Consider the following 17,268-nt stretch of genomic DNA (forward strand, 5'->3'; position numbering starts at 1 on the left):
ATTTTATCACTTCATTATTTTAATTGCTTTTTCGTTTCATTTGGAGTGCAATTTGAACAAAAAATTTGCCCTTCCCGGACTTCCTAGGTCGCCTATTAAAGCCTGTAGACTGATCCTACAATCCACAGGATGTGGCATTTATGCGTGCTCCCAAAAGCCTTGCCTCAGACAGTAGCTTCTCTTCCGCTATTCAACAGCGACAACAAAGTGCAACACTATGCAATGTTATCTTTGGAGATGGAATCCAGCAAACAGCCGGTTCCCAGCACAACACCGACTCCTACACAAACCAAAAAAAACATGTATCTACTGAATCCCGTCTGGCTAAGTGGGAACGTGATTGAACGAAAACTAGAGTGAACATCGGCAGGGCATTTGATTCCTGGAGGGACCTTCGTTCGGTTCTGGGGTTTAAAACTGACCCTGAATTGGCATTCGTCTTATTGAACAGGTAAGCTTACAAAACTGCAAAGCACGTGAAATACAGTGACATAAGGATTGATCTGTGTAATTTTAGCTAACGTGATCTTGCCTGCACAGTAAATGTCATAATGTTAATCTGTAATGATTCAGCAAGGTAAACTACAATAAAACATTAAATGAATGCTAGACAATGTTCTAGATAGGGCTGCACAACGACTCGAAATAAAATCGAAACTGCGATATGACCTTATGCGACTATTAAATTGCAAAGGGCTGCGACTTAAATTAAATAAATAGTCTGCTCCCTTCAAAGTTTATTTGCACTGCTCTGTCCAGTCTATATTAAGTTAGAGCATTGTTACAGTGTTTTCAGAGCGGTTCTGTGCTCCACAACTCACTCTCGTGCTTAGAGTAACAGAAGTGCTCTGAGTTCAGTTCCGTTTGCTTACATGCGCTAAACGCTTTATTTACACTACCGTAATTTCCGGACTATTGAGCGCACCTGAATATAAGCCGCACCCACTGATTTTTAAATAAAATATTATTTTGAACATAAATAAGCTGCATCTGTCTATAAGCCGCAGGTGCCTACTGGTACATTGAAACAAATGAACTTTACTCAGGCTTTAACGAAACACGGCTTGTAACAAAAATGAATAGGCTTTAACGAAACACGGCTTGTAACAAAAATAAATAGGCTTTAACGAAACACGGCTTGTAACAAAAACAAATAGGCTTTAACGAAACACGGTATGGCAGCGGGGGCGTTGTCAAGCGCCCGTCCGGGAGAGAAAAGCGGTAAGGGCGCTTACACCTGAGCTAAATTATGTGTAACACCGGTGTCTAATTTCAGTAAGCATGGGGAGAGCGGCATAAAAAGGCAGCAGCCACAGAGCTGAGAGAGTGACACACGTCAGTCTAGTGTTGGCGCATAGAAGAATTGAGAAACTTTATAAAATTGATTGTAAACATTGCTGTGGCCATTAAAAGCCTTACCTGGAACGTCAATTGCCCTGCTGAAAACGGTCACACTGGTGCCCGTGTGACAGTTTTCCCAAGAAGGACACATGAAGCAGGGCACTTGAAATTAGACACCGGTGTTAGACATAATTTTGCGCAGGTGTAAGCGCCCTTACAGCTTTTCTCTCCCGGACGGGCGCTTGACCACGCCCCCGCTGCCACACACGGCTTGTAATAAAACATTTGCAGTAAACAGTAGCCTACCAAGAAAGTCATTGGTCACTATCTTCCTCGTCCTGTGCACTGAAACCACTGAAGTCATCTCCTTCGGTGTTGGAGTTGAATAGCCTCAGATTTAGTTGTCTTTTTGCACTGAGTCAATTCCTCACGCTGCTGTTTCCAACGTCTTATCATCGACTCATTAAGACCAAGCTCCCGTACAGCAGCTCTATTTCCTTTTCCAACAGCCAGATCAATCGCTTTCAACTTGAAAGCAGCATCATATGCGTTTCTCCATGTCTTTGCCATGGTGAGGGTGACAAAATTACTACCATAATCAGAATGATGGGAAGTTTGAGCGCAATCGATTTAATCTAAACAGTAAACAAAAAAAGTTGTTTTGACCTTAACCCGTTCGGCAATTTCATTGGTCTAATGAAAGCTTCACGCCGTCAAAAAACTGAGCACGTCACAGAATGTTTTTTTTTTTTTTTTATATATAAAATTTGAAAGCGGGAAAAATCCATATATTAGCCGCGTCATTGTATAAGCCGCGAGGTTCAAAGCGTGGGAAAAAAGTTGCGGCTTATAGTCCGGAAATTGCGGTAATCTGGTGCATCCTGCGTGAAACGTTTTTTATTATTATCTGCGGTAGCAGCACCTCTGTCTCCACAAGGCACAGGTATCATAATAACACAGAATACAAGATTGGATATAATTCAAACATCTTTATTAAATGATTGCTGAGCAAACAGCATTAACAGTAACACCTGTAGAGTCCAGAAACATCTCTTCGTTCTCCTGTCATTTGTTTACCTCACGAGAGAGCGTGTCGCCCTTATTACACTACCAGCGGAAACAAGTGAAAGTGGAACTAATATTGCCAACATCCAACAAAATGAAAAGGAAGGAACATAAATATAATAAATCTATATCAAACATTTAGTTACTATAATATAATGCATATAAATGCAAAGAAAAGTGATTACTATTTTAGCCCTGTTTCAGCACTGGAGAGTCAAATATAATATACAGTCTCAAAGTTTGTAGTAAAACAATCATATCTGTGTAATTTTAACAGCTATCCATTTTTGAATGTGGAGCTGTGAGTCCAAGCGCTTAGGTTAAGCGTGTCATTCTCGGCCCAGAATGTGCATAAGTAGTTTTGTACTGCTCTGTATTGGAGCGTGTCTAACATGAACATATATACTTATGTGTGTGTATATACAAAGTGTTTTTACAAAGTGTGTGGTCTCCCAAAATCTCATGTCCATTTTAGTGAAGTCTGTGACGCAGGTTCATTTCCCGATCTAAAGTGGACAACTTTTGACTGCAGAGGTTCTCATGTCTGGATTCTATCTGCAGGTGTCTATGATTATTCATTCAAATGGTTTGACATACTAGTCATGAGAACTTTATATGTGATGTTACATTAAGTTTTAACTGCAAATGTCACGTAATGATGGAATTCACCATTAGCTAAATCATAGCTGCAATTTATTTCATTAATAATATCAACAATCATTGTGTTTTATATAATCTTTAACATCATAAGTTAAAATATATAAAAACTATGAGATGTCATATGTATTTCCCTGTATTCATATTTAAATGCATTAAAATTAATAAGGTGATCAGCCACTTCTGCCGTCTCGTCATGGCAAGTATGTAGCAAATAGTATAATCTTGAAGTTTATTACCAGTGAAGGTGTCAAATGTGCTTTGTCATTTATCAAGTAGGCCTAAGTATTTTCTAAATATGAGTTCTATTAGAGTTCTGTAGTAATTCTTTCATTTTCTTTATTATTTACTGTGACTGTGCCCCTACAATTTTTTACTTTGGGACACGAGTGCTCCTAAACAAAATTGTCAGTTTTTTTTTTTTTTACAAAAACTCATCTTTGTTAGCCAGTTAAATATTGTTTCCTTGTTGAAACATTTAAATCAGCATGACTGATCACTTATATTAAAATTTTAGACACATTTTTTTAAAGCCATGATGGCAAAAACAACTATTTTTCATTTTTGTGTTGGAGCCAGTGAAAATTTTGGCAGAGCAAGTGCGCCTGCCCCTTTTGTTCACAAATCTAAAAGGTGCCCTTTTGGTTGTCCAGAAAAAGGGAAGGAATTTTCAAAATTAAATTAGTTAAATAAAAACAAAATTAAAAGATCATAATACTCTAACAATAACAGTAATAATGTGTTATGAGATTTCTTTGTAAATTATGGGATTTTATTCATTTAGTTGTAATGCCATGTCAGCAACCAGACTATTCACATGGCAAACAAATGTTCAACACTAAATATTTACGATATTAAAGAGCAACATGCAGGTTGGACACCCCTATATAGCATAGTGTATGTTGATGATAAAACAACTAGATTTTCTGAACTGGAGTAATATATATTTAGCCATTAACGATATTTTGAGATAAATTGTGATAAAATAACTTCCGCGTCTATAAAGCATTAACCGGAAGTGACGATGGGCAAGGGAGTCTGGTCAAGTTCAAGCTCAGGTTACACTGAATGCGAATGAAGAAACCGAGTTCTCCGGTGTGGACGAACATGCCTATGATGGCCCACAGGCCTATAATTATGAGCAAATTAAGAGTTAAAATAATTAAAAGTAAGACTTACTCTGCTAAGTCCTCGTTTTCGTTGCACAGAATGTCTGCTAACGTTAGCATTTTGTCCTCCAGTCCAGCCCGCGCCAAAATCCGGTGTACACTTTGACGGTGGACTTGATTCCATCGAGTGCACCGAGGGAACAGCATCAGTAATCAGCCTCACGTGGTCCTTACTCCGAAATCCCATCCGAGACTCCAACAAATCTCCAGGTCGATAATTCTCCGGAGTGAAATTTGCACCACAAACGACCGAGTGTGTGGTAACAGATGCGGCAGTGAAGTCTGCTCTCTTCACCTGCACAAAACGCACTCAAGACCGAAAAGCCTTGTTTTTCTAGAAGGAAAATGATGGACACGATGTCCTGACAGGCTGGAATTCGTGCAACCAGCACAAACACAATTTACCATTATGGCTTCTCTAAAACTTTCTGTACTGCTCTAACTACATCAACACCCACAATGAGAGCTGACCATGAGCTCTTTTGTTTGCCTCGCCCTACGTCATATGACGCGTTGATAGCGGGAAAGGCGTATTCCAGAGCCTAGCACATTTTCATCAAAATCTCTACATCAAATGAGATTTCATTAGTAATTTCTACATATGTGTTTTTAAAAGACCTCTGCAGACAATATAAAGTATTAATTCAGTTATAAATTCAACCTGCATGTTGCTCTTTAAAAGACACTTACAATTTATACAAGATAAAAATGGTAAAACATGTTCAGATGATACCTGAAAATATCTATTAAACAATTCTTTGAACAAAAGCATTGTCTGATAGTTCCAAACGTTTTACAGTTCAGTGTGATGGTCATAGGGATTTGGCAAGGTATACATTAAGTTAGGATCTTCACCAGTCAGTAAAACCGTCTGGTAGACACTATTTGGTCATGTCTAGATTTAAAGGTTTGAGAGTAATTCTTTGGATCCTGGGGATTATTTCATATAATGTATTGCTGTTGCACTCATTCCATTCTGATTGCCACTTATTGGTGATATACAAGTTTATTAATGGCCTGAGGTCAGAGGGTGGTATCAGACATTCCGAGATCTCCCAGTTTAATGCCTCTTTTGCAGCCATATCTGCTTTTTCATTTCCTGCCAGACCAATATGTCCAGGCACCCAACAAAGGATAATGTTGAAATCCATCTTCTGTAATCGATGTATTTTAGTCAAAATATTTATGATTATGGGATGATCGTCTCCATGGACTCAAGTGCTTGAAGGCAAGACGGAGTCTGAATTGATTAAAAAGTTTGCTCAAAGTTTTCCAGTGCCAGTAGCGGTGCTCAGGCCTGTTCTGCAATACGTATGCCATATTGTTGATCTCCAATCACTAATGCAGCTGATACACAGTTATCCATTTTGGATCCATCCGTGTATAATGTACTATGGAGTGGGAAACTACATTTCAGTTCCAAGAATTCCTGTTGATAGACGTTGGGAAGTGTTTCTGCCTTTTTTTAGTTGTGCCAAAGCCATAATAATACTTTTTTTTTTTTTTTTTTTTCAAGGTCCAGGGGGGAAAAGGCAAAAAATTATAAGGTCTATGTGGTCCAGTTTGATGTTCAAATTCTCCAAGTATGGTTTAATCCACATTCCAAAAGGTTTGATCACCTTAGGTCTAGCTTCATACAGATAAGAACATTCTGGTTGGAATACTGGTGTAAAGGCCGGATTACTTCGATTTGCTTTGAGTTTGACAGTAAATTACGTGAGTGTTAATTAAAATGAAGCAGAGGTGCCTATAAGAGCGAGCAGATAAGGGGCAGATTCCAATCGCAAGTGATCCTCCCAATGCCCTAATCACATCGAAACATCGAAGTGCTGTTACCTCAGATGAGTAAGGTCAGATAAAAAGTCAACTCCACATGATGCAAGTTCATCAAAAGAATACTACTCGATTGCTACCACATTTCCGACATCGGCAAACTGCAGTGTATGCAGATTTCACCTACGGGGCAATTTAGAGTCTCCAACTCACTTAACCTGCATGTTTTTTGGACTTGTGGGGGAAACCGGAGCACCTGAAGGAAACCAGTGTGAACACCGGGAGAGAGCATGCAAACTCCACACAGAAAGGCCCAGTTGAGCCAGGACTCGAATCTTGTATCTTCTTGAAGTGAGGCGGCAGTGCTAACCACCGTGCCGGTATATATAATTACTACTTATACATTTTTTTTTACATATGCCTTTTTCATCCTTCCCTGCTAAGGTCTGTCCACGTCAATGGATCTTGCCCGTTTTGTTTTTTTACAGTGCAAAGCCGTAAGCATAAGTAAGACCGTGAATGACTACATATTTCTTTGGTTAAGTCACGTAGTTTGTCTTTCAAAAAAATTAATTAGTAGCCTAAACACATTTATAAACATTATTGCAACACAGTTGCAAAATGAATAAATAAAGTTGAACAGATACCACCTAAAAGATTAGAATTTTTTAACTAACTAACTTTTTTGTAAAAATACCAGTTACTGTTACTATAGAAAATCATAATTACATTTGTTAAGGGCGATTTGTAAATTTGAAAAACCTTTATTTTTGGCACATGCCAAAAAAAAGAGAAGTGTGTATCCCTCGCACTAGTTGCTCTGTGTTTGGACGTCGGGTCCAATAGAGTATTTAACTGCCCCATCTTTCATAATGCTCATTCAATTACAGTTCCTTTGCAAACTTTAATCATGTATTAACTGGATCAGAAGCAATCCACGCTGATATCAGCCAAAATGCTGGGTGCTTCAACAGTCCAAAGCAGAGATGCTGGTCCTCACATCTCACAACTACTGTGTTTGATGACACAGGACTGCATGCGTTTCTCCCATTCAGTGGCAGCAGAACGAGACTATAAATTTTACGCTTGTACCGCTCTTAAAACGTGACGTACATGGCCGAAAACACATCAAAACGATCAAAGACGTCCATATAGTGCATGTTTACAAAAGACTAACCATTAAATATAGCACAGATCGGTGCAAAATCAGTTCAGGACACCTTCAAAACAGCAAGAACCAGTGCAGCTGAATAAAACAGAAAGGAGGTCTCCTTTTTAGAGTTATAACTTAACATTGTGTCTTTTAAAAGTGGCGCAAGATGAATGATATTGGTCAAAGCTGTTCATCTAGTGTAGAAAAACATTTAAATCCAGATAGGCACATACAAAGGAGAAGTCCTGTGATAGGTCCTGTGCAAGTCTCTTTTGGTGTAGATCAGTGGTTTTGAACAAACGCCCCCCTGACCTCTTCATGATCCTCTTAACGCCCAAAAAAAAAAAAAACAATACTATTACAGCCAAACAATTGCAACACTGATACCTGAAGCCTGAGTTTCTTATTGCATTTAAATGTAAAAGCCTCAAGTTGAGTAATATTGTGTTTGGAAAAAAATGCAAAAACACATGGACTGTTTGAAAGGTATTGCAAATGTATTTAGAAATTCACACAAATTCAGGCTCACACACAAATTTTTTTAAGATGAACCAATCACGTGAACAATAACGTAACTAACCTAAATGGCCAATGAAAAAGCAGTGGTCGTTTGTGCACTCAATTAGGCAATATATACTAGGCTTCAAATTTGAATAGCCTACAAACGGTCATTTGATTTCAAATGACGAACAAAGATGACAACAGCTCGGCCACCTGAACTGAACCGAAGAAAAAACGACGTCAAAAACAGCCACTTTTTTAAAATTAATTATGGTCATTAGTGTGAGCCCTGAGCACTAATTATGCGCCTAATTATGTATTCCGCGTTATGTACAGAAAAAGCCGGTGAAAGCGCGCCTCTATTTTGCGCTGAAAATTCTCCGCCTCTTAAAAGCATGTGTAACTTAGGAAGCGGCTCTCCTGGCATATCCTCCTGGTGAAGTGGCAGCAGTAATCCGAGCAAGACGAAGACATGGGCTAAGGAGAAGAGCTGAAAAGATTTTTGCGCAGGCCGCCTGTTGAGTACCTCTGAGTAACGCCCCCCATTTGTGCCTGAGCGCCCCCCTCTCTGCTGCCTCGTTCACACCGCCCCCAACACTGTCCAAACGCCCCCGTTGAGAAACGCTGGTGTAGATGAATCTCCCATGACAGGCCCACGTCTCTCCCTTCCACCTGTGTAACTGAGCAGAGAGCACCAATGAGCAGGGCCAAGGGTGCAATGATGAAACATAGGCAGTGATGTCTTGCTGGAGGGCCGAAGCCATCCAGAGTTTAGGTCCAGCCCTGCTCCAAAATGCCTCATTGTAATCTTCAAGAACTCACGAAGACCTTGCTTCAGTTGTTTATTTAGGGTTGGAACTAAACTCTGCTGGACTGTGGCCATCTAGGAACAGAGTTTGACACCCCTGCTGTAGAGGCAGTGAAATGCAGATGCATTTGGTCCTTGTGACATCACAAGTTCCCCAAATTCAAAACGGCCCATTTCTGAAGCCTGGTTTAAATAAACGCTCTTACTCTATTGAGGTGGTTACAAACTTTCAGTATGTTTATAGTAAAATGATATATTATGTCAAAAGATCAAGGAAAATTTGATAGGGATGTGCACGAGTAGTTGAATTTTGAAATAAATATTTCAAAAAAAAAAAATTCTCACAAAAAGTTTTGTTTCACTCACTCACACCTTTCAGGCAAGAATCTGTCTTAACATCATGGTGGAAAATTACTTTATAAATAAAGACATAAAAATTATTATAATTGTAAAAATAATAATTATAATGATATTAATAATCAATGAAATATAAATCATGGTTCGAGGTGAACGTGTTTTTGTATTTTATGTTTTAATCACAGATGTAGGCTATAGGCTGCAGAGTTGGTCACAATTAACTGCTCTGTGGAAATAAAGCAAACTGAACTCAAAGCACCTCCTGAGCTTGAGATGTCTGAGGTTAGAGCTGTTGGAAAAAAATAATTTCTCAAACGATTCTGAATCAATTCTCAAAAGAATCAGAATCAATTCTGAGTTCTGTTTAAATCACGGCAGAGCAGTGGTGTGCGACAAAGACAAATGAAGAAACCTGAGTTAAGTGCATACACTAAAATCAAGTGCACAAACACATGACCGTTTGAGCCAGAATGAAACTTCAATCCTGACCTTCTTTCACAAACCCTCGCACATAGCAACGGTAGAGTTTATTCGTGATAAAAAGCCAACAAACAACATGAAAGACGAGCTCGCACCCATAATTGCACAGATTTGCACACAACGGGGGAAACAGAAGAAAATAATGATGAGGCAGCGGTGATGTTGGTGATGTTTTCATTTAATTATTTTTTTCATTCTCCCATATATATTAAATGATTTACAATGCTTAAACAAAAATAATAATATCAATCACTTGAAGTAATAGTATTCAGTTTGTTTTGATGGAGACATTTTTTTTTTTTTTTCCATAAAAGGTTCTAAAGAAAGAAACTGAAAAACTGAGATACTCTTTTAAACTACAGAACCATTTATTTAATCTTGTGGATGTTCCATGTTTTGTTCACAGCTCATAATCAATGTAAAAGGCCAGTATATGTAATTTACATTTATGCATTTGGCAGACACTTTTATCCAAAGCGACTTACAGTGCACTTATTACAGGGACAATCCCCCCCCCAAAAGCAACCTGGAGTTAAGTGCCTTGCTCAAGGACACAATGGTGGTGACTGTGGGGATCGAACCAGCGATTCGATAATACTGATTACCAGTTATGTGCTTTAGACCACTACAACATCACTCATGTGACTCATTCTGATTTTTACAACAGCTGTCAAAAAAAAAAAAAAGATATTGAAGGAAAAGATGCATCGTGATGCGTTGAGAATAGTTTTATAATCTAATCATTACCCTTTGAATTGTAATCGACTCGTGAGGCCAGTGAAGATTCACACCTCTATCCGAGGTCATTTGCAGCACTCATAGACGATACTGTTCTTGCAACAACAACAAAAAACATCGGAAGATAGAAACAAAGATATAATAAAGTGTTTCTTCAAGCGCATGTCTGTGGGCATATTATTTGTAGTATTAATTTGGTAATAATAGCCGAATAAGAATAATTTAAAACATGGGAATACGAGCCAAATATCGTCTTGACATGGTCAAAGGCATCAGCTATTGGCGATCACTCTGACCATTGTCGATCCCCGAGATCATCATCTATCGACACAACCCTAATGTGTATTTCTCTCTATAAATTAACAAAATGTTCAGACAGTCTCCTTGCTGGTTTTTCTGACACATTCAGGATCATTGCAGCTTTTACCAGTGTCACTGCATATCATTTTGTGCGTGCGCTTGTAAAATATATATTTTAAAGACTCATTATTATGGTTTAGTATAGAGTTGGAACTAGGGTTGGGCGATGTCCCCTAAATTGGCAGTTGACGATGTTGACAGTAAAACATTGCGATGGACGATGATATCGTCGGTGGGGTAAGGGGGTGGGGGTTATATAATTTCATATAATTTTCAAAAATGATATGAAAAATTATAATTTTGTTATTTTACTAACCCAACTAATGACTCGTCGGCGCTTTATCAGTAGGTTGCACGACACAAAGCATTTTTGTTTTTAGCTTTCACTTAAGAAGAGTTGTGCACTTTTTATTTTAATATATCTCTTTACATAAATACTATTTTCCACTTAAAAACTATAATTTCGTTATTTTACTCACTGATGAGCAAAAGGTCGAGGCACAAATGACCATGTATCTGCAGGAAATGGCCATTGATGGGGAAGAGGACCCGCTGACTTGGTGGAAAACGAACGACAAAAGGTTTCCGTTCATGGCAAGATTAGCACGGAAATATCTGCGCATATGTGCTACCAGTACTCCATCAGAGCGGGTCTTCAGCACAGCGGGTAGTGTAGTTACTCCAATCCGCAGCTTATTAAAACCAGATAAAGTGAATATGTTGGTATTTCTGGCCAGAAACATCGAAATTTAAACATGGTCTATGCTGAAAGATATTAGACTTCTTTACGCATTTTTCGCCATCCGTTGCGGAGCTATTCAATTTTGCATATTATTTTTTAAACGTCCATTTGTGTAGTTCATATGACCACTTTACAATATTTCAATAACATAATTTATTTTGTAGCCTGTGCTGAAGTTAATTGTGCTGCTAATTATAAGTGAAATGTTAATGCCGAGTTTCGGTCTGAGTGTTGTTCCCGTTTTCTTGTTCTTCTATCTTTTAATAAATGTGTGTTATTCATATTCACCTTGTTTCTTTCATTTGATTTGACATTATGGATTTATGGCCAAGGAAATTTTTCTTTAAAAGTATTAACCAGACAAAAGTTATTTGACGTTCGCTGGTCTGGGTTTATCTTAAACTGCTGCTTCAGTGTATACAAGAGTACGTGACAATGAGCAAAATTTTCTGAGACACTAACTACTAATAATTAATTAATAAAGGCTATTTTCTTGTAGCCTACAACAAAGTATTTTAATCTAAATGTACAGTGTAAGACATGTAAAAAAAAAGACAAGAAGCTAACAATGTCAAGATCAATATTTGTGTAGCCTGCCTGACACGGTATTTTCACAGACTAACACGTCACGTCTCTGGCATATACTACAGTATTTAAAATAGCATATATGCATTAGTTATATTATCAATTTAATTTACAGAGCAATCCCTGCAAAGTTTTTAGGTTAACTATAGAAGAGACTAGGATTAGTGAGTCACACTAGCAAGACTCGCAAAAGGGGGCGCGGCATCACGATGGTGGCTCTACATCGTGATGTTGGTCAGCCATCACGATAGACGATGATATCTTCCATCGGCACAACCCTAGTTGCAACAGTATGAGATTTTCACGGTACGATAACGGTCTAAGAAAATATCATGGTTTCACAGTATCACGGTATTACACAACTACTATTATCAGTGAAAACAGAAGGGTTATTTTATTTATTTAATTATTTTTGAGCAAATTGAAACTTGAAACAATTTATTTTGTTGAGGTATGTAAAAAAGTCTCCATTTTGAAAATAAAATAAATAGAAAAAATAAGAAAGCTAACAGAATTATAATAATAAATCGAATTATAAACGTGATAAAAAATAGCATGTAAATATAACATGTTATATAAATAAAGCATGTTAGTTTACATGTTAAATGAACTACTAAATTAAAAATAACATCAGCTTTTTTAAAGTAATGTCCTATGATTATTAACAGTTAACATATACTGTGGGTGCATGAGCCAGATTGCTCCTGTCTGTACCTTTAACTCAGTGCTTCTCAACTGGTTTTGCTTCAGGACAGACTTTACATTGGCATCAAGAGTCGACCTGCCATAGATTAAACATAACCTGTATTTAATGTATCCTGGGTTGCATTTCCTTTTATGTTGCATAGTTTTGCTCATGGTTTTCCAGTACAAGGACATGCATCAAGTGACATTATTTTTGTTGATGATGTCAACAACAAAATCTACAGGAATTGTCTCTCCCCTTTTAAAAATTGAAGAGCATATTTACTTATATGAGCCCATTATTATCCCGTTTGTTACCTAATATTACATATTTATACACATATTACACAGAAGGAAACATTACCATGGTTAGGTCAGTGTGCTAGTCTTAAATAATAGTAATAATAATAAAAATTTAATGTATTTATGAAAAATAAATACTAGCTGAAACACATATTTAAACTTTAACTTCAACTGCCACTGTTGATATAAAATGAGGTCTAATAGATTCTAACTTTAGATTATTTCATAGGAAACTATAAAATTGTCAAATATAACAGTTTATTTTACTCAAGTAAAATCCTGAAACAAATTTGTAAAGGTGATGTGTAATTATTAATATTTTAAACTATTTTGGTAAAGGGGCCACATCGGGCTTTAAGTGGTCATGGTTGCCAGATTGCACAAAATAAGTATAACATTAGGCAGAATTTTTCCAATTTGTGCAAGTATAAATCTCAAACTGGGGGTGTTTTGTCTCTTATCTGGCAACCCCAAGCATGTTATACACTTGTGGAGAGGCGTTAGGTCGCAATGCAAGTTAACTGAAATATCCAATGAAAAATAAAAACGCTTTTACGATAAATGAGCCGCGGGCCACATTAAACCATGTGGATGGCTTGATCCAGCCCAACTTGGGCGGCCGCCGAAATATCTTCAATGGGAGAACCATGGCATTGCTCTTTGACCCAGTCAGAATAGACCAGTTGAGAAACACTGCTTTCACTCACACACACACACACACACACACTCATGTCGGACCCCCTCGCCTTGCTTCTCTCAGACATTTCTCCGCTGTGCGTGCGTGCTTAAGATTCTCCGTCCGGTTGCATTTTTTTCTCAATACTATAGATAAGCAAATGTACATGGTATGATAACCGTCAATTTTCAAACCGTGGTATACCGTGAAACCGGTATACCGCTGCAACCCTAGCCTACACAATTTGAGTCAATTTCACTGATGTACTTTTTAGGGCTGGACGATATGTAAAAAAATATTTTTATCGATAATCTCCTTAAAACATATTGTGATATATGATTACAACGCCCCTGCTGAGGGGCGGTGAATATTTTTGCTTTATTGATTTTTCTTTTAAAATTTAATTTATTTATAAAAACAAGAAAAGCATCAAATACATTTCTAAATTCAAATACCAATTTAAATTATAAATAACAATTAAAATAAAGTGATCAAAAAAATCTTATATAACCACCTCCCCAAATTCAAACATTTATCATCTCTAACGAATCCATTTGCCATCACGCAAGCATTCGTCAACAACAGGTGGAAAGACAATTCTAAATGTAAAGATAATAATCATAATAATAAAGCCTAACAAATTCCCTTGTGTTCCCAAATGCTGCTAAATATGTGTTCTTATTGAATGTGTTTGTATTGCATTTTGATAATAAATTTAATGCTGCCTAAGAAAACATCGAACTCCATTTTAGGTTCAAGGTGAGCGTGTCATTTATTATTTAAGCACATTCGTCTTTGTTTCTTTAATACAAAGATCCCTGTATATATTACTGAACCTGCAGAGTTGCATCCACAATGCATGTTAACCGCGAACTGCTCTGTGGAAATAAAGTGAACAAAACTCACAGCACAATTTGCACACTCAACTATTAGCTAACAGTGCTGATGTTATAAGGGAAAATTGGTTCAATGCTGGATTGGTCCATTCTATGAAATTTTCGTTCAAGTCCAGCCTTCTTCCTGTGATAGTTAAAACAATAATTTGTGGCAGGAAAAGGCATTTCCTCAATGACCAGAAAATAGACAGTGGCAACTTGTTGCAATACACATAATGATGCAAGAAAAATGTGCCATTCTTAAGTTCTGCTGACAACTCTACCCATTTTATTTAATTCATTTGAGTGGCACAGATAAATTTTTCTGTAGTTTGAGAAATAGACACATCACATGTCCTCAGCTGACAGCTTCATTGAATTGCACCTGCTCAACAACAGTAAAGTCTCTTTACTATAGTAAAGAGAAGAATCAGGGGTGCAGGCCTTATGGGAAGTATTGCAAAGAAAAAGACACTTGTGAAGCAGGAAAAACAAAAAGAAAATGTCTGAGTGGGCAAAGAACACAGACGTTGGACAACAGATAATTGGAAGAGTGTGTTATGATCTTAACCCCATTGAGCTTTTGTGGGATCAGCTAGACTGTAAGGTGCGTGAGAAGTGCCCGACAAGGAGGCGTGGGGTGAAATGTCACCGGAGTATCTGGACAAACTGACAGCTACAATGCCAATGATCTGAAAAGCTGTGCAAGGAGGATGAGAACTCTGAAGTAGTTTAACTAGTAATTTATCCAAGTTATTAATGTCCGGACTATACATTGCGATATTAGTTGAATGCCACTTTAATGAATAAAAGTACCAATTTCTTTACATAAGAGCAAAATCTGTACATTATTCCAAGCTTTTGGCCATCAGTGTGTCTGTGTAATTAATATATGATATATATATATATATATATATATTACACACACACACACACACACACACACACACACACAGTTTACATGTGCACATATCGAAGAAATGATACACTTTATAATATTGGGGGAAGGTACGGGACTGAGTGGCTGTTAAGTTTACGAAACGTTCCTGAGATCAACAATAAAATTCAATAATTTCTTCCAAGATAACTACACACAAACACCGATTCAATGTCAAAATATCAAATAAAAATACATTAATTCAACATATCTCTACTCACAGTGATGCTGTATAACTGCAGGCCATCAAACCACACCAGTTCAACTTACCAAAAATCTCTGCACATTCGTGCATATTCAACTTACAACAGCCAGACAAATAACATTATAATTATCACAAATAACGATAAAATGACAATATGGAACAGACTAACCGTTATCTGCCGTTCCCTGTCGACTGCCAGCAACGGATGACAAATTCAAAGACAGAAAATGCTTTATATTTAAAGCAAATATCCTTTAGACCAATTGATACATAGACAATACATGGTTTATACATAATATGATTATTGCTGTAGAAGTGTCTGAGGTAAAATTCTGACCGGTTCTCCTCAGCCTGAGCTAGCCGCCTGTGCTAACTGCCCTATGGTGCCATTTAACATGTTGTATTCATAAAATACCGATCCAGAATGTCTCAGTTCATACCATACACATTCATAACTCGATATATTACAAGTTCAAGCAACGATATTGGTTATAGGAAGCCAAATATGGTTAATATTTTCAGCGTCATTGGCACTCACCGTGTCCTTACTGCGTCTCTGCGCCGGGCGTTGGCAGGTCTGCGCGCTCGGGGTTTCCAGCACTAATAAGCAGGGGCGAGCAGCGCTCTGCGTCACTCTACACTAAAAAAAACTATATATATATAGTAAATAATATTATATTATTTGTCTTAGCATTTGTCTTAAGATGGTTATTTATATATTCAGCTTTAGTGTGTCAATAGGAAATATAAATATTAGATTACTTTTGTAAATAGAAAAGATAATAATAGAAGAACATAGAGCCCTGCAACAGATGGCATGACCCCTACAAAGCCCCACACTGAACATCGTGTCTGTCTGAGATTACATATAGAGATAGAAGCAATTGAGACAGCCTAAATAGATAGTAAAACTGTTGCAAATTCTCCAAGAATCTGGGAAAATCCTATCTGCCAACAACCAATAAAATCCAGGTGTACCTAGGAGAATTGGTGCTGTTTTAAAGGTGGTGACGGAAAATACTGACTTCACTTTTTGATGTGTATGTTCATGTACTGGACTTTGTATGACATTAAGTGATAAATTAAGACTATATATGTCATTATTTTTGAAGACATCCTCACTATGCAACATTTTTCACATTTGCCTAAAACATTTGCACAGTACTATATATATACATACAGGGTTGGGGAGTAACGGAATACATGTAAATGGATTATGTATTTAAAATACAAAATATTAGTAACTGTATTCCACTACAGTTTAAATCATTGGTATTAGAAAACAGTTATATTCTGAAAGTATTTTAATTACTGAAGAGATTACTTTGCATTTTATTGTCATTTGTTTCATTTAATTTAGTCCTTTCAGATGGAAAACATTTATACATATAAATCATGTGATCCAAAGTGCATTTGAACAGAGATGAAACACTTTCTTATGATGTGTTACATTCATACGAGCAGGCATAGAAGTAAGTTTGAAGTATGTTTGGAGCATAATAAACAGAAATAAACCTTGTGTAAATTTTCAGCATTACGCTAAGCTAAAATGCTATTTCTAGCCATTTTACATGAACATGTTACCAGGCATGATCATATTTATTTATGTATTGTTTTCCTGTAAAAATATACAAATAATTCTTAAAACAAGATCAGTTTGATTTATCTTGTTTTAGAAACAATACTGCATTAGATATTCAGGTTTTTCAGGGAATTTCTTTTTAACGTGTATTTTGTCTTACTGTACTGGCAGAGTTTTTATTGTAAAAACAAGTGAAAAAATCTACCAGTACTGAAGAAGTAATACAAAGTATTTAGAATACATTACTGACCTTGAGTAATCTAACGGAATATGTTAC

At 37.0% G+C, this 17,268-nt stretch overlaps 1 protein-coding gene across 2 annotated transcripts in view; it reads right to left on the reverse strand.

The window, feature by feature from the left end:
• Positions 1-16,021, reverse strand: part of LOC127632656 (cell division control protein 42 homolog) — a 59,899-nt gene extending 43,878 nt beyond the window's left edge. For both annotated transcript variants that reach the window (XM_052111366.1, XM_052111367.1), the window contains exon 1: positions 15,948-16,021. The gene's annotated coding sequence lies outside the window, so the exon portion shown is untranslated. The remainder of the gene's footprint in view (positions 1-15,947) is intronic.
• Between the last annotated feature and the right edge of the window lie 1,247 nt (positions 16,022-17,268).

The sequence above is a fragment of the Xyrauchen texanus genome, chromosome 39 (genome assembly GCF_025860055.1).
Source record: "Xyrauchen texanus isolate HMW12.3.18 chromosome 39, RBS_HiC_50CHRs, whole genome shotgun sequence".
Taxonomy (NCBI): domain Eukaryota; kingdom Metazoa; phylum Chordata; class Actinopteri; order Cypriniformes; family Catostomidae; genus Xyrauchen; species Xyrauchen texanus.